The sequence below is a fragment of the Manis javanica genome, chromosome X, assembly GCF_040802235.1.
Source record: "Manis javanica isolate MJ-LG chromosome X, MJ_LKY, whole genome shotgun sequence".
Lineage (NCBI taxonomy): Eukaryota > Metazoa > Chordata > Mammalia > Pholidota > Manidae > Manis > Manis javanica.
Window position 1 is genome coordinate 97,619,009 of NC_133174.1, and position 19,262 is coordinate 97,638,270.

General features: G+C 37.6%; 1 long non-coding RNA gene across 2 annotated transcripts; it reads right to left on the reverse strand.

The window, feature by feature from the left end:
- Nucleotides 1-1,123: 1,123 nt before the first annotated feature.
- LOC140847337 (uncharacterized) lies at nt 1,124-16,533 on the reverse strand. Of its 2 annotated transcripts, none has more exons than XR_012127330.1 (3): nt 16,434-16,533; nt 13,492-13,627; nt 1,124-1,190 (listed from the first exon to the last, which is right to left on the reverse strand). It is a non-coding gene; the product is annotated as an uncharacterized lncRNA (long non-coding RNA). The 2 variants fall into 2 exon arrangements; XR_012127331.1 differs by lacking the exon at nt 16,434-16,533 and adding an exon at nt 14,617-14,702.
- Nucleotides 16,534-19,262: the final 2,729 nt, after the last annotated feature.

Below are 19,262 nucleotides of genomic sequence, written 5' to 3' on the forward strand. Positions count from 1 at the left end.
GATACTTAGGAGGCTTTGTGACATAATGATGATGATGATGATGATGATGATCATAACACTAGCTATTCTCAACTTAACACATGTATGTGCCAGGCCATCTGTGTCATTATTAATTTTCAGAATTGTTCCTGGAGCCATTATTAATATTCTCATTTTGGAGATGAAGGAACTAAGGCTCAGAAAAATTAATCAAACTTCCAGGTTCTTACACCTAGTTAGGTGTTAGAGACAGAACTGCATCTTACGTCTTCCTGACCTCAAACACGGGTTCTTGCCAATTTATCCCTTAATATTACAAACGTGTACCTTTCCTTGATGCACAGTGCTTTACTCTGGGTGTTCTGATATTAATTTGGGTCCTCTGCAGTCTCTTCTAAATGTGAATGTTTCCTACTCCTATTAAGATTATTACTTCATGTTATTATTTCTCCTAATATGTAGGGACTTTAGTGATTTTATACAATGCATTTTTTCATCTAAACTCTCTGAATTAGTTGTTAAAATTGATCACATTATGCATATAATCGTTAAATCTTGATTTTACTTTTCTTTCCTGTAAAATGGACATAATAATAGCCACTTCTAAGGATAAAATACGATAGCTTTTGAAGTATTTAGCACAAACTCTACCACATAATTAGGTGTGCAGCAGATATGAATACTTTTTCCTTCTATTACTGGAATATGTTGAAACTATAAAAGGTAGATGTACTCAATCGTGTTGTTTCAAAATACCATATTAATATGAACATGAAAAGAAATATGCATCAAATAATGGATTTTGTAGCAGACAAAATAGTGGCTAAATTTTGCTTAGGATATAATTAGAATTTTTACTTTTCTGAAAATGGCTTATTTTTTAAATCAAACTTCATTTGCCAAATCAATAGTTCTACTGCAAAATGCAAAATTGTTTTTAGCAATAGTATGCCAATTTGAGAAATATAGCGTAAGTACATTTATTGCCAAAGGAAAAGGATATACATTTCCTTAATTTTCATTGCTTGCTTAGTTTTTTTTTTTGCTCTAACTGGGGGATGTGAGCTATACCTTGTGACCTCGGGCACACAGGAATCTCAGCTTCTTAATTGACCTGCGCTTCAGTTCACTTTCCAGAACCCTTGATTGCAAAGAGCGGACTTCAATGGCCTTTTGGCCCCATCCTGTGGTTCGCTGTGTACACTCATAAGCTACAATAATAATTAAAACTCAGAAAAATACAAAATCTATAAGTGATAAAAAATGTATAACCACAATCAGTATTTGATTATTAAAAGGTTCATTATTCCAGCTCAGGTAAGCACACTGGTTTTTCTTCCTTCTACAGTCAGTCATTTCGCTATTGCGTTGCTTAGTAGTGGTGTTCAAACCAGCTATTTATTGTCACCACTGTGACCAATCCTGAATAACTAGATATCAATTAATCTTTGTATTCATATTCTTTAATACCACAGGAAAAGCTAAGGGTTAATTTGACCCTATTGTAGGAAGTCAGATCTACCCACAGCCAGTCTTTATTTTACAGTTTCATTGAGGTATGGCATTCCATAAGGGTTTATATGTGTGCTCAAGTGATATACATGGAAACCTGACTAACTCTTGAAAATTAAAACTGTTAAAAAAAAGACTTGCTCAGATAATGACTTTAGCAATTCTAATGCAATTCCATGATGTTACAAGCTCTTCTGATACTGTTAAAAGTCCCTCGTGCTCAGGGAATTTTTGCGAAGATGTTAACTTTTGGACCCTGTGTTACAACTTGGTGACAGTAAAGATTATGACAATTGCCTTATAGCAGAAAACCTAATCATGTAAATATCCATATAGTCAGCTAGTGCTGTAAGGTATTTTCTGATGCAGGGAGAGCAGTATTATTATTTTTAATTTTTTGCATTAAAATATTGTTGATATACAACATTGTATTGGTTTCAAGTATACAACAGAGTGATTCAACAGTTACACATGTTATTAAATCCTTACCCCAACTAGTGCAGTTATTATCTATTGGCATAGAGAGATATTGCAGAACCATTGACTATATTCTCCATGCTGTACTTCCATCCCCATGACCAGCTTATATTATGGCTGAGAATTTTTGTGCCCCTTCATTCCCCTCACCTTCCCCATCCACCCACCCCTCCCCCTCCCCCATGGTAACCACCAGTCACTTCTCAGTGTCTGTGAGGCTAGCACCACTCAAACAACAAACCAAAGACATCACAAAAGAGAGAATTATAGACCAATATCCCTCGTGAACATGGATGCAAAAATCCTCAACAAAATATTAGCAAACCGAAATTAAAAATAAATCAAAAGGATCGTCCATTACTACCAAGTGGGATTTATTCCAGGGATGCAAGAATGGTATAATATTTGTAAATTAATCAATGTGAGCAACATTATTTTTAGATGTTTAACTTTAAAATTGATATTCTTTATGTACTTTATAAGGAAGCAAATTTCCATAGGTAAATGCAATCCTGAGTTTAAAAGAATATCAAGATTTTGAATCAAGCTAAAATAGTCTGGAAAACACTAAAACAAGGTAATTTTGTTTCCATATTAACATGACTAAAATCAGAACCCCGTTCATTACACTTTCCATCTTCTTATAAAGACAATAAACTGAGCTGATACAATTACAATATAGTTTTTTTTTGAAAAATAAATTCATATTTATTTACAGATATAATGATTCATGAATTGATAATAAAGCAGCTTTATGGTAACCTAGTGTAGTCTATACATTAGCTTATATGCCTAGCCTGTACTCTAATGAATGAATTTTTGTAAAATTTTTATGGCATACAATATGACAGTGATACAATTCAGTATTAGAAACATTGCTACACTTAAAAAAGCCCATTTACATGTGGTGATAGTCGGACATACAATTTCTCCAATTATGAAACGCATCTGTAAGGTAATGTAACTTTTTTTTTATTGAGAGGGCATCTCTCATATTTATTGATCAAATGGTTGTTAACAACAATAAAATTCAGTATAGGGGGGTCAATGCTCAATGTACAATCATTAATCCATCTCAAGCCTAACTCTCGTCAGTCTCCAATCTTCTGAAGCATAACGAACAAGTTCTTACATGGTGAACGAATTCTTACATAGTGAATAAATTCTTACATGGTGAACAGTACAAGGGCATTCATCACAGAAACTTTCAGTTTTGATCACGCATTATGAACTATAAACAATCAGGTCAAATATGAATATTCATTTGATTTTTATACTTGATTTATATGTTGATCCCACATTTCTCCCTTTATTATTATTATTATTTTTATTTTTAATAAAATGCTGAAGTGGTAGGTAGATGCAAGATAAAGGTAGAAAACATAGTTTAGTGTTGTAGGAGAGCAATTGTAGATGATCAGGTGTGTGCCTGTAGACTATGTGTAAATCCAAGCTAGACAAGGGCAATAAACCATCCACGGATGCAGAAGATTTCTCTCAAAGCAGGGGGGATGAGGTTCTGAGCCTCACCTCTGTTGATCCCCAATTTCTCACCTGATGGCCCCCCTGCGACTGTGCCTGTCTTAGGTTGTTCCTCCCTTGAGGAATCTTACCGTCTCTGGCTAACCAGTCATCTTCCGGGGCCATACAGGGAAATGTAAAGTTGGTAAGTGAGAGAGAAGCCATATTGTTTGCAAAGGTTAGCTTTTTACTTCTTTGCAGATTTATGCCCTGTGGCTTCTATGCCCAGCACTTGTCTCGAGGTATCTTTACCACCTGGAGGAATTATGATACTCGGTAACTTCGATATGAGGCACGAATTCTATTTAGGGGTTGTAATTAGGAAGGAAGAAGAAAAGCTATAGAGGCAGCATATGGAATAAAACATGGGAGGATTGATTATTTCTTTGACATATCTTCTTGTAGAGTACCTTATGTATGTATAGGTTTTAAACTACTAACTAATTTGCACACACATATTAACATAATAGGAATACAGTGACATAAACAAAGCAAATCTATAATTACCATCCATCTCCAGTGAAGCCAAGAAAACCATTTAGGCACCCTAGGCATTTGTGAAAATTTGTCTATGATATGATGGATATTGTCCAACTGTACTTGAACAGTCTGAGAGAAATCAGACAAATTAAAGCAGCCCATTTCTGGGTTCTGTTCACCACCCATATGTCCTTTTAACCGTAGATAGTCTATAGTCATAAGATTTTGGAGTGCTACAACTTGCACCCCTCCCAACTCCTGGTTGAGTTCCAACAGTACAGATCTGGTCAAATTCGTTGTCTCACTGTATGCACATGCCAGCCTAGACATCTCCCTCCTCATTCCAATGGCAAGTCCAGGAAATGGTGGGGTGGACGCAGCCACAACCACAGCATCGCCCGGATCCCTGTGGAGGCTTTTTGATGATCATCCCCCGGCACGAGTCCTCCAGAGAGTGCTGATGCCGGAAGCTCCTCCTCATATCGTATCTTAGTTCATTTTCTGGGTATCCAAGCTAGGCCTTGATCTTCTGCATAGAAACAAACAGACCCTTTGCCCACACTTTGACATGCCCTCTATACCACTGTGCAGAACTCATTGGAAGTCAGCACATAGGGACTGCTTTTTTTTTTTTTTAAGAGAAAGGAATATTATCAGAAAAGAGTACCTCCATAGCTGATCATCTGACACCCTTTAAGTGATCAAAATTAAGGATATTTAAAACATGCGTTGATCTTTGATTTACCAATAGTTTTATCCTATCAAGGAGTAATCCCCCTTTTCTTTCTTTCTTTCTTTCTTTTTTTTTTTAATCTTTAATCTACACTTAAATGAAGAGTATTATGTTTACTATGCACTCCCCTATATCAGGTCCCCCCTAACAACCACATTACGGTTACTGTCCATCAGCTTAGCAAAATGTTGTAGAATCCCTACTTGTCCTCTCTGTGTTGTGCAGCCCACCCTCCCCTTTCTCCCACCCCCCATGCATGCTAATCTTAATATCCCCTTCTTCTTCTCCCCCCCTTATCCCTCCCTGCCCATCCATCCTCCCCAGTTCCTTTCCCTTTGGTACCTGTTAGTCCATTTTTGGGTTCTGTAATTCCGCTGCTGTTTTGTTCCTTCAGTTTTTCCTTTGTTCTTATACTCCTCAGATGAGTGAAATAATTTGGTATTTCTCTTTCTCCGCTTGGCTTATTTCACTGAGCATAATACTCTCCAGCTCCATCCATGTTGCTGCAAATGGTTGGATTTTTCCACTTCTTATGGCTGAGTAGTATTCCATTGTGTATATGTACCACATCTTCTTTATCCATTCATCTACGGATGGACATTTAGGTTGCTTCCAATTCTTGGCTATTGTAAATAGTGCTGTGATAAACATAGGGGTGCATCTGTCTTTCTCAAACTTGATTGCTGCTTTCTTAGGGTAAATTCCTAGGAGTGGAATTCCGGGGTCAAATGGTAGGTCTGTTTTGAGCATTTTGATGAACCTCCATACTGCTTTCCACAATGGTTGAACTAATTTACATTCCCACCAGCAGTGTAGGAGGGTTCCCCTTTCTCCACAGCCTTGCCAACATTTGTTCTTGTTTGTCTTTTGGATGGCAGCTATCCTTACTGGGTGTGAGGTGATACCTCATTGTAGTTTTAATTTGCATTTCTCTGATAATTAGTGATGTGGAGTATATTTTCATGTGTCTCTTGGCTATCTGTATTTCTTTTTTTGAGAACTGTCTGTTCAGTTCCTCTGCCCATTTTTTAATTGGGTTATTTGTTTTTTGTTTGTTGAGGCGTGTGAGCTCTTTATATATTCTGGACGTCAAGCCTTTATCGGATCTGTCATTTTCAAATACATTCTCCCATACTGTAGGGTTCCTTTTTGTTCTATTGATGGTGTCTTTCACTGTACAAAAGCTTTTCAGCTTAATGTAGTCCCACTTGCTCATTTTTGCTGTTGTTTTCCTTGCCCGGGGACATATGTTCAAGAAGAGGTCACTCATGTTTATGTCTAAGAGGTTTTTGCCTATGTTTTTTTCCAAGAGTTTAATGGTTTCATGACTTACATTCAGGTCTTTGATCCATTTTGAGTTTACCTTTGTATATGGGGTTAGACAATGGTCCAGTTTCATTCTCCTACATGTAGCTGTCCAGTTTTGCCAACACCATCTGTTGAAGAGACTATCATTTTGCCATTGTATGTCCTTGGCTCCTTTATCAAACATTAATTGACCATATTTGTTTGGGTTAATGTCTGGAGTCTCTAAACTGTTCCACTGGTCTGTGGCTCTGTTCTTGTGCCAGTACCAAATTGTCTTGATTACTATGGCTTTGTAGTAGAGCTTGAAGTTGGGGAGTGAGATCCCCCTTACTTTATTCTTCTTTTTCAGGATTGCTTTGGCTATTCGGGTCTTTAGTGTTTCCATATGAATTTTTGAATTATTTGTTCCAATTCATTGAAGAATGTTGCTGGTAATTTGAGAGGGATTGCATCAAATCTGTATATTGCTTTGGGCAGGATGGCCATTTTGACGATATTAATTCTTCCTAGCCATGAGCATGGGATGAGTTTCCATTTATTAGTGTCCCCTTTAATTTCTCTTAAGAGTGACTTATAGTTTTCAGAGTATAAGTCTTTCACTTCTTTGGTTAGGTTTATTCCTAGGTATTTTATTCTTTTTGATGCAATGGTGAATGGAATTGTTTTCCTGATTTCTCTTTCTATTGATTCATTGTTAGTGTATAGGAAAGCTACAGAGTTCTGTGTGTTAATTTTGTATCCTGCAACTTTGCTGTATTCCGATATCAGTTCTAGTAGTTTTGGAGTGGAGTCTTTAGGGTTTTTTATGTACAGTATCATATCATCTGCAAATAGTGACAGTTTAACTTCTTCTTTACCAATCTGGATTCCTTGTATTTCTTTGTTTTGTCTGATTGCCGTGGCTGGGACCTCCAGTACTATGTTAAATAACAGTGGGGAGAGTGGGCATCCCTGTCTGGTTCCCGATCTCAGAGGAAATGCTTTCAGCTTCTCGCTGTTCATTATAATGCTGGCTGTGGGTTTATCATATATGGCCTTTATTATGTTGAGGTACTTGCCCTCTATTCCCATTTTGCTGAGAGTTTTTATCATGAATGGATGTTGAATTTTGTCAAATGCTTTTTCAGCAACTATGGAGATGATCATGTGGTTTTTGTCTTTCTTTTTGTTGATGTGGTGGATGATGTTGATGGATTTTCGAATGTTGTACCATCCTTGCATCCCTGGGATGAATCCCACTTAGTCATGGTGTATGATCCTTTTGATATACTGTTGAATTTTGTTTGCTAATATTTTATTGAGTATTTTTGCATCTACATACATCAGGGATATTGGTCTGTAATTTTCTTTTTTGGTGGGGTCTTTGCCTGGTTTTGGTATTAGGGTGATGTTGGCTTCATAGAATGAGTTTGGGAGTATTCCCTCTTCTTCTATTTTGTGGAACACTTTAAGGAGAATGGGTATTATGTCTTCTCTCTCTGTCTGTTAAAATTCCGAGGTAAATACGTCTGGCCCCGGGGTTTTGTTCCTGGGTAGTTTTTTGATTACCGTTTCAATTTCTTTGCTTGTAATTGGTTTGTTTAACTTTTGTGTTTCTTCCTTGGTCAGACTTGGGAGGTTGTATTTTTCTAGGAAGTTGTCCATTTCTTCTAGGTTTTCCAGCTTGTTGGCATATAGGTTTTCATAGTAGTCTTTAATAATTCTTTGTATTTCTGTGGAGTCTGTCATGATTTTTCCATTCTCATTTCTGATTATGTTGATTTGTGTTGATTCTCTTTTTCTCTTAATAAGTTGGGCTAGAGGCTTATCTATTTTGTTTATTCTCTCAAAGAACCAGCTCTTGGTTTCGTTGATTTTTGCTATTGTTTTATTCTTCTCAATTTTGTTTATTTCTTCTCTGATCTTTATTATGTCCCTCCTTCTGCTGACTTTAGGCCTCATTTGTTCTTCTTTTTCCAGTTTTGATAATTGTGATGTTAGACTATTCATTTGGGATTGTTCTTCCTTCTTCAAGTGTGCCTGGATTGTTATATACTTTCCTCTTAAGACTGCTTTCGCTGCGTCCCACAGAAGTTGGGGCTTCGTGTTGTTGTTGTCATTTGTTTCTATATATTCCTTCATCTCTATTTTGATTTGTTCATTGATCCATTGATTATTTAGTAGCATGTTGTTAAGCCTCCATGTGTTTGTGAGCCTTTTTGTTTTCTTTGTAGAATTTATTTCTTCTTTTATACCTTTGTGGTCTGAAAAATTGGTTGGTAGAATTTCAATATTTTGGAGTTTACTGAGGCTCTTTTTGTGAGCTAGTATGTGTTCTATTCTGGAGAATGTTCCATGTGCACTTGAGAAGAATGTATATCCTGTTGCTTTTGGATGTAGAGTTCTATAGATGTCTATTAGGTCCATGTGTTCTAGTGTGTTGTTCAGTGCCTCTGTGTCCTTACTTATTTTCTGCTCGGTGGATCTATCCTTTGGGGTGAGTTGTGTGTTGAAGTCTCCTAAAATGAATGCATTGCAGTCTATTTCCCTCTTTAGATTTGTTAGTATTTGTTTCACATATGCTGGTGCTCCTGTATTGGGTGCATATATATTTAGAATGGTTATATCCTCTTGTTGGACTGAGCCCTTTATCATTATGTAGTGTCCTTCTTTATCTTTTGTTACTTTCTTTGTTTTGAAGTCTATTTTGTCTGATATTAGTGCTGCAACCCCTGCTTTCTTCTCACTGTTGTTTGCCTGAAATATGTTTTTCCATCCCTTGGCTTTTAGTCTATGCTTGTCTTTGCATTTAAGGTGAGTTTCTTGTAAGCAGCATATAGATGGGTCTTGCTTTTTTATCCATTCTATTACTCTGTGTCTTTTGATTGGTGCATTAAGTCCATTTACATTTAGGGTGACTATTGAGAGATATGTACTTATTGCCATTGCAGGCTTTAGATTCGTGGTTACCAAAGGTTCAAGGTTAGCTTCTTTAGTATCCTACTGCCTAACTTAGCTCGCTTATTGAGCTGTTATATACACTGTCTGGAGATTCTTTTCTTCTCTCCCTTCTTATTCCTCCTCCTCCATTCTTCATCTGTTGTGTGTTTTGTTCTGTGCTCTTTTTAGGGGTGCTCCCATTTAGAGCAGTCCCTGTAGGATGCCCTGTAGAGGTGGTTTGTGGGAAGCAAACTCCCTCAGCTTTTGCTTGTCTGGGAATTGTTTAATCCCACCATCATATTTAAATGATAGTCGTGCTGGATACAGTATCCTTGGTTCAAGGCCCTTCTGTTTCATTGCATTAAGTATATCATGCCATTCTCTTCTGGCCTGTAGGGTTTCTGTTGAGAAATCTGATGTTAGCCTGATGGGTTTTCCTTTATAGGTGACCTTTTTCTCTCTAGCTGCCTTTAAAACTCTTTCCTTGTCCTTGATCCTTGCCATTTTAATTACTATGTGTCTTGGTGTTGTCCTCCTTGGATCCTTTCTGTTGGGGGTTCTGTGTAATTCCATGGTCTGTTCGATTATTTCCTCCCCCAGTTTGGGGAAGTTTTCAGCAATTATTTCTTCAAAGAGATTTTCTATCCCTTTTCCTCTTTCTTCTTCTTCTGGTATCCCTATAATACGAATATTATTCCTTTTGGCTTGGTCACATAGTTCTCTTAGTGTTGTTTCATTCCTGGAGATCCTTTTATCTCTCTCTATGTCAGCTTCTATACGTTCCTGTTCTCTGGCTTCTCTTCCTTCAATGGCCTCTTGCATCTTATCCATTCTGCTTATAAATCCTTCCAGGGATTGTTTCACTTCTGTGATCTCCTTCCTGACATCTGTGATCTCCCTCCGGACTTCATCCCACTGCTCTTGCATTTTTCTCTGCATCTCATCCCATTGCTCTTGCAATTTTCTCTGCATCTCTGTCAGCATGTTCATGATTTTTATTTTGAATTCTTTTTCAGGAGGACTGGTTAGGTCTGTCTCCTTCTCAGGTGTTGTCCCTGTGATCTTTGTCTGCCTGTAGTTTTGTCTTTTCATGGTGATAGAGATAGTTTGCAGAGCTGGTACAAGTTACCGCTGGAAGAGCTTCCCTTCTTGTTGGTTTGTGGCCTTCCTCACCTGGGAGAATAGCGACCTCTAGTGGCTTGTCCTGGGAAGCTGTGTGCAGACAGGGCTTCTGCTTCCTGCCCGGTTGCTATGGGGTTTATCTCTGCTGTTGCTGTGTGGTGGAGCCCCGTTGTAGGGGTAGCGGCTGTGAGGCTATTTTTCTCCGTAAGGGGCCTCTGTGCTCCTTGCTGCCCAGGGGGTTAGAGTGCCCAGGGATCCCCAGATTCCCTGCCTCTGGTCTAAGTGACCTGTCCTGCCCCTTTAAGACTTCCAAAAAGCACTCTCCAAACCAAAACAACAACAGCAACAATGAGAGAGGGAACAGAAAAAAAAAAAAAAAAGGAAAAAACACTTGATTTTTTTTTTTTTTTTTTGTCCTCAGGCGCCGTTTCCAGGCACCCGCTCACTGGTCCTTCTGCCCTGCCTCCCTAGCACCAGGGTCCCTGTCCCTTCAAGGCTTCCAAAAAGCACCTGCCCACTGGTTCCGCAGGGAAAAATGCACGATATTCTTTGTCCCCAGGCGCCAGTCCCAGGCACCCGCTCACCAGTCCCACCGCCCTGTCTCCCTAGCATCGGCGTCCCTGTCCCTTTTAGGCTTCCAAAAAGCACTCGCCAAAAAGAGAAAAAAGAGGGGAAAAACGCGCGATTTCCTCCGTCCTCAAGTGCCGGTCCCAGGCACCCGCTCACCGGTCCCGCCACCCTGCCTCCCTAGCACCGGGGTCCCTGTCCCTTTAAGGCTTCCAAAAAGCACTCGCCAAAAAAAAAAAAAAATCCGCTCCGGTTTCTTTCCACCCCCTGGGAGCCGGGGGGAGGGGCGCTCGGGTCCCGCCGGGCCGGAGCTTGTATCTTACCCCCTTCGCAAGGCGCTAGGTTCTTGCAGGTGTGGATGTGGTCTGGATGTTGTCCTGTGTCCTGTGGGCTCTATTTTAGGAAGATTTTTCTTTGTTATATTTTCATAGCTCTATGTGTTTTGGGGAGGAGATTTCCACTGCTCTGCTCACACCGCCATCTTGGCTCCGCCTCCAATATAGTTTTTTTAAACAGTCTTTATCTTTATCAAAAGTTCTAGGATGCCTTTGTTTAAACCAAAATTTACCTGGCTTACATATGTATATATTAAATATACATAAAAAGACCCATGAAGGAATTATTAAATTTTTATAAAAGTAGCTTTTCATAGGCATAGTGTGAGCCATTTTAAATCCCTTAAGCAGAACTTGCCAAGCATACATTATCATTTGCTTCCTTTTACATTACAATTCAAAATGTGTATGAAATTGATATCAAAATTGTAATTAAATTACAATCATATTGTAATTCAGAAAAATGGCTGTCCTGGAAGAAAACTTTATAAGTCCAATTTCAGACTAAAATTAAAATCACTCCAGATATAAAAGAAGTGAAAGGAATTCATGGCCTGAGTGATGGGAATAAGTAATAGATTTAGTCTATCCAATTCTGAATTTTTTCACATACATGAATACTCTATTTAAATTGGTATTTTTGTCAGCAACTACACAGAGCAAAACTTTCTAAACTCGGTGCACAGGCTACCTGCTAATTCCAAGTACACAGTTCATTTGGCTTTACATAATTTCCACCTTAATTAACCTGTCAATTAATCTAGCTACTGAGCTAGCTTGCTTATGAGATGGAATCCAAAGATTTGGAGTTGGACTGCTTCATGGTAACTTTCTGTAATTGTTAAGCCTCTATGTATTTGTTTGAAAATCCACAGCAAAAATCTTATCATTGAAACCATTTATTATATCTCAAGGGACTGTAAAATTTAGACTGTAAAATCCAATTCTGTATAATCTATGTCTGGCTTAGTTTTAAATAATAAGGCAGTTGTTTTTAGACAGAAAAAGAGAGTCACTAATTTCCTTATTGTCAGTGTTATACTGTAGTTTTTAGTATAATCTCAAAATACCATTAATACACAAACCAAAATATCATGTTCTTATAGTGCTATAATTATTTTGTATAGAGAGAGATGGTTTTCAAATTCTAGCAACTTAAAATAGCTTTATGTTTTAGGTCAGCAGTTGTCCTCCTAAGGACAAGAGCTGTACCAGACGACTTTTTAAGAACCCTTTGAGTCTTATGATTATCTAGTGGCATAAATATAGGAGTTTGTTTACTTTACCATTTGAGATGAATTTCCTTACTCTAGTTTCTGATTAACATACTGATCACAAAAGTACTGTACCAGTTAGAACAAGATTCATTATTTTTCAGTTTCTTTTGCCCCAGATCTGTCAATTATATTGTAAGCATTTACCTTCTGTCGCTTGAAGTGGTTTAAAATCCTCTGTCAGTTCTTACTTATATGAGGAAATTGGAGGAGGTTTTCAGGAAAATCCTTAACATTATGTACGCACAAGAAAGGATATTGCAGATGCAATGCGAAGTGCCATCAACCCATAATGAAAACCATGTCTGTTAATAAGCAGTTCTTTCAAATGATCCTTAAAGCCACATGAGGATCGCATTTAGCCATCCTATACATGTTTCAGAAGCTTCTGGCTTCTTTATTAACAAACTACCTTTTCTTTTCTTTGTCTCCCCTTTCCCTCTCTTTTCCTCTCTCCCTTTCTTTTCTCCTTTATTTGCTTCATTAAACTCCTCCTCCTTTCAGGAACATTTACCCTCCATAAAATCATTCTACTCTCTCTAATATTTTTATTGTTCATACATTCTTTTCTCTATCTAGAATCACCTCTGTAGTCACGAGGCCTCAGAGACATACACAAGAGTCTCAAATTATTAAGTTTCCCAGATTAGCAGTCCTGCATTGCTCAGGAAGAAAAAAGTGTCCTGGTTTGATTAAGTTGAAAAGGCACTGTTCTTTATGTTGTCATCTAGGTGGTACCTAATAGGCATTCCAGTCTATCATATTTATCTCTTTTGTAAATGAAAGCTTAGTGAAAACCAGTATGTCACATATTCAGTTTGCATTTGATTCTTCATAGAAATATCACTTACTAAACAGAATACAATTTACTGTATGAAAAAGAAACATTTTGTTCCTTTTATGATTATTTGGCAGTCTCCCAAGATAAAAGTAAATCCCTAAAATCAATGTGATGGAATGAAGCATTTTCAACATCTATAAAACTTGCAATCACAGGGAGTTAAAATAAAATTATACATTATTGTGGAAAGGGGTTCTTTTCCTATTTTAGATATATGATCATTGCAAATGGAAACGGAGGCAGCCAAAATCAGTCTTTTGTGGCAGACTTGCAAATTTATTAAGACAAGCACACACATCACCTTATGAAGGAAGTAAGAAGTATGCAGTATGCCAAATTAACCCTATATGCCTTGAGAAAATATGATACTTCAGGAAACAGAAGCTTCTCTGGGGTCATCTGAAGGAAGAATTTTGTACATACCTATTGAAGATGGTATGTCTTTCCACACTGCAAGGATCTTCTTGAAGAGTTGTTCATTTGCTTCCACAGAAAGGGCTTCAGCATTGAAAGTGAGCATCACGCCAATTCCCAAGGAATCAGGAAAAATGATGATATTCTGTGGTATAATGATTTTCAGGGGCTGGAATTACGTTTCATAAAGATTTATATGCCCAACATTTTATCACTACTACTTTAATTGAAGCAGCTTGGCTGAATAATAAAGACCAAAAAGGGGTTGAAAGTGCAGGTAGGAAGAGAAACTTCAATTTCAATACTGAAGAGCATGCTAACACTTAAAAAGAGCCTTCCCTTTGTCATAAAGACATCACTATTCAATATTCTCCTTTAGATTTAGGAGAAAACTTTAAAAAAGCAGAGATATATTGCCAACACAGAAATTCATTGAGAAGTAGCAGAGTATTATATATAATGACTGAAGAAACGTGACTTGTTTCAGAGTTAGATTTAAGATCCATTTCAGGATGTCAGTGAATAAAGTGACAAATGTGTGAACCAAGTAACAAGTACACAATCACTGGTTATCAGCCAATTCATTCAAATCAGAAATAGAATATGAACTGAAACATAGCTTGAGCTCAAAATGTTTGCAAGGGAAAGCTTTATAATACTCTTTGCTCCTTGAACTATAAGTCATCCTCCCTTCACAAAAAATTGCAGGTTTTCTTATTCAATTCGTATCATCTCAAAATACCTTCAATGCACAAATTCAGAGATGTAGTACATGACATGCTATGAAACACTAAGAAATAGCTAAGAATTTTTAAATGTCATGATGTATAACACAAAATGACAAATTTCCTTAAACTACAGATACTGTCACACTAATCGAATTTCCCTGAGAAATGAACAATGACATTTCTCTATCATTTCTCCACATTAGCAAGTTACAGGAAAAAAGGTCAGAAACTATACTTGCCAAACCCAGTGTACTCAGGCCCAGCGTTTGAGGCCATGTCTCAGCAACAACAATCCTTATAACTAAAATGGGGATCCAGAGGCAAAAAGCAATTTTAATGCGTTCCCTGGGTACTCGCATGAGCAATTGAATCAGATGAGATGAAGGAAGAGAGAAAAATTAATTACAGGAAATAAGCTTGTCTCAAAAATTCTGTTGTTCAGAAAAAAGCTAGATGGCTATAAACCCAAAAAGCCTCAGAGGTAATTTTCTTGCTTCTCCAACGATTCCTGAAGTAACCAGATATTCTTTAGCACACACAGCTCCCTTTTGCATCAGTTCTTGTAACCTAGCATTCTTAGAAAAATACTATTTTTAGTACATTTTGTTTTGGAAGACATGTTCCCCTCCCTTACATTAGAGTCCTTTCTCTTTTAATGGGTCAAGACACTAGGGCACTTAACTAAAAATACTCTTTATGAATATACTTGTGGTATCTTAATTAGGTCAGAAAATGTTTTTTTAAAAACTCATCTCTCATTCTTGCTTCCACTCTAATTAATTGACTCCTTCAAAAGGAAATAATTCTCCTTGCTTAGGAGCCAAGTGGAAAACAGGCTTTAATCTTCTTGACTAACTTTTCACATAAGTGTAACCTTAGACCAGTACCTCAGTGTTCAATACTGCAGTAGCTTCAAAATAAATGCTATCTAACATGACATGAAAAATAAACTTCAGGAGGCTATGGAAGACACTCTAACTGAAGAGTACAATAATATTTTTATCAAAATTAACCTGAGCTCATAACTAAGTGGCTTTGGCAGAGCTTGGTTAAGTATTTTCTACACTATAAGCCATGTGATTTCTATATAATCACAGGTGACAACTGGGTGATTAACTAATTAGATTGTTAATATGGCCAAAATGCTTTTTTTAATGTCCCCACTAACGATTTGACAATTGCTCTATGTAATTTGTTAGAGATGTAAGACAATTCTGAAAGCTATGCAAGATATCGCATTACTACAGTGATTTACATCAAAGTATACTCCTGGACTTCCATATAATGTCAAATTGCTAAAATTTTAGTTGTCAACAAACTGGGGAATGAAAAAGGAGTGAAGCACACATTTATTGGTCCAACTGCTCCTTTTAAGTAAAATTTTCAATAGGACAAACATCATTGCCACCGTCAAATTTGAGACACAGTAGAATTATATTTTCTATGGTGTATTGTGGGAAGGGTATTCTATTATGTTCAAGTTCTTTATATAAATGATGTGTACAGTATTTTTACAACTATCCATATTTTAGATGTGTGCCATACTTTCATTATTTATAATTATTTAAGAGTTGAGTTGAAGTGTAGAAACACTAGTTTTTAAAAAGCTGAATCCTTTCATCAGAAATTCTTAATATAATACTGTAAGAAAATACTTAATAATAATTTGCTATAGTCTGGATAAAGAAGGTGGTACATGTGGTAATGCTGCAATAAAGGCCTGTATTTTTAAAGAATCTGTTAACTCATTAGGGGCCGCAGAGGGAGTAAAGCAAGGATTGCAAACTCATACACCTACTAGGACCAGTTACCAGGAATACATGGTGGTGGATGGCTAGAAGAATGTATCACATGTATTCCATCTACAAGGGGGTAGGCATGAATGGTTCCAGTTGAGACAGTAATGTGGGCCGGCTGTTGTCAGGTATTTTGGTTTATCAACGGAAGTCCAGGTTTTAAAGTGTAAACCCTATTTATTTAAAAACAAACAGAAAACACTGTTCCAGACAAACTATCTGCAGAAAAGACTACCTGCAAAAAAGCTATCTAGACTGAGAAACCATCAGTGATGTTTGTTTATCCATTACTACCTTCTGGCACTCTACACTTACCTTAGGTCTCAGTTTCAGTATAGATATTGATAATCATATTTTTATGTCTTGAAGAGTTTTGACATTTGGAAAAACTCAAATTCTGGTATACGGTAATTTCTAAGCATCTTACATTATTTGGCAGGGTCACATCAGACATAACCTCAGTTTCTGCATCAATGATGTGATATCCATCTGCTGAGCTGAAGAAAATCTTTCGTCTTTTTTCAGACCCAATAGCCAGGTCAACTGTCACTGGCTTATGACCAAGTGTTGGAAATACCTGTAGATATAAATCAAATGTGACCAAAAGGCCAAAAATGATACTCTAAGGCAAAAATTTCCTTGCCCTTTTGCTTAACAGGTTTATGAAACCCAGACTGCTGTTTTAAAATTACATAATGTACTTAGAGGCCTATGTATTATAACTTTGTTAGGTCTGTTACCATTACAAGAACATGATTACATCCAAGTTCTAAATATTGAGCTTCCCTTTGAAGGTCAAATCTCCAATGATCATAAGAGCCTTGTATGGCTCTGCACTCTGTTTGCTGCCTTGAAATTCCTTGCCTTGAGCTTCAGCAAATGAAGGAGCTCATCTGGTCTCTTAAACCGGTTCGCTGGATCAGCTGCCTGTATTTTTGCCAGTATTCGTATATAGGCTTCATAGGACATGTAGTCTCCTTCAGAGTCTGCTGATTGATCAGTGCATACTTGGTAGGGAATGAAAAAGGCCAGACACGTTAACCTACCATAGATTGGATGTACTCTAGGCTCCTATGGTTCCTAGTCCAAGGACACAAAAAGCCAAACAGGATTCATTGCCAAGTTCAGGTCACAGTAGAGGACTGGGCATCACGGGATTCACCATACTGTAGTCATGGGGTAAGATTCAAGAACTGGAGTGAGGGCTTGGGCCAGGAACTGTGCATCAGGCTAGAGAGAGTGTTGCTTCTTATCTTCTTTGCTTTCCAGTTCCATACCAGGCAGCTGTGACGAATCAGCAGACACCCAAGAACAAACCCATATCCAAATACAGCTGACAGCTGACCCGAGGCCCAGTTTAGGGAGATCAGATCAGAGATGTGATTTGTGTTAGGGCAGACCCAGTCCGTCTATACAGTAGTCTATGCTGTGTATAAAAGGACATATTCACTATGCAAATAGACATTGAGGGGCAATTGTAAAAATTAGCCCATCCTTATTATACACATGTGATGTTTTGTCCTACAAAATATACCATGCAAGCAGATACCAAAAATACAAAAGCATTTCAAGAATGCCTTGCTGGAGTCTGTCATGATATGTCCCTAATCAGTGCTTTGTAAAAAACTTGTCCATGGACCAACGAATGCAAAGTCATCTGGAACATTGACTAAAAATATAGATTCCCAGGCCCCTCTCCAGACGTACTGATTTGCCCTGGTGTTGGGTCTGAGACATAAACTTTTAACAAATGCTCCAGATGACTCTGATGTACATCCCAGATTAGAAGCTACTGGACTTTACATAATGCTGCCAGTTCCCTAATTAGCCCTATTAAAATAGAACAAGTACAAAATAATCCTATTTACATGGTATTCTGGAGGATTATAAAAAGAAAGTAAAAATATAAAGAGCCCCCAGTTAATGAGGTGTGATTTAAAAAATCAGCATCAGCTTAATTGCTTGGGACTTAAATTATTACCTTAAGAGGTTGATGTATGGAAGTTCAGTTAAAACATAATAAAGATGGAAATAGTACTGGTAATCCAAATAAACCTAACCACCGTTCCTTGCAATGGGTCTCCAGAAAAATGTGTTTAGAGTTCCAGCTTGGAAAGAATATAGACCTGCCCTTTCCTCCCCACCCCCATCTACTGTAGCCCTGGTAATTAGAGCAAAGGCTTTTTCCATTCCCTCATTCCTCTTCCACTGGGGTTCCCCCCTCTACCACTGGCACATCTTCCCTTACTTTCCCTCTGCTCTCCACCCCCCACTAAGAGAGAACAGGGACTTTCTCTGCTTCAAGTCATTGGGGTGGCACCCAAAACCTGTGTTTGGGGCTTTAGAAGAGAAGGTCTTCATGTTGACTACAGGAATTGGGAGTGAGGAGCTGGTAGGGAGGTCCTCTAGGGGGAAGGGTCAGGGATTTCCCTCACAGTCTTCCTTGCTGTGGTGCCTGTGAATTGTCTAAAAAAGGGTTAAATGATAATTATTGACATGGTATATTCAAATTACATTAACTGTAGAAGAATGGTATATATTTCTGCTACTATGTTCCAAATATTATTGTTTGTAATTTTTCAAAAGAAAAATCATATGATCCACAAGAAAAAGAGACCACTCACTTTAATAGCAGTGCTCTCATCGAAGGACTTCAGTGCCCATGCATAAAGGTGAATTGACGATTTCAAAGCAATTGCAATATATGTTGTTTCTTCATGTTGGACTACAATGATAAAAATATAAAGAAGTAACAATGCTACAGAATTAAGAAGAACACGCAAGTATTTGTATTTGTCATTGAAAATGTCATAACTAAATGTAAGAACACAGACAACATATTTTTAGAAAAGCTATTTGGTTACAATTTGATGTCCCCAAAAAGGTAACAAAATTACTACCTAGTTTTATGGAGTGTATGCATTAGCATTCAAGAGCACTCTAAACTGTAGACTGAAAACTACAGAACATTGCTGAAAGAAATTAAAGAAGACCTAAATTTACTTAAATGGACAGATTGCCTTTGTTTATGGCTGGGTAGACTTAATATTGTTAAGAGGGCAATACCATCCAAAGTGATCTAGAGATTCAGTGCAATCTTTATTAAAATCCCAATGGCTGCTTGTGCAGGAATGGAAACTGTTCTGAAAAGTCACATGGAGCTGGAAGAGGCCCCCAAATACCCATAATGATCTTGAAAAAGAAAAACAAAGTTGCAAAACTCACACTTCCCAGTTTCAAAACAGTACAATCTACA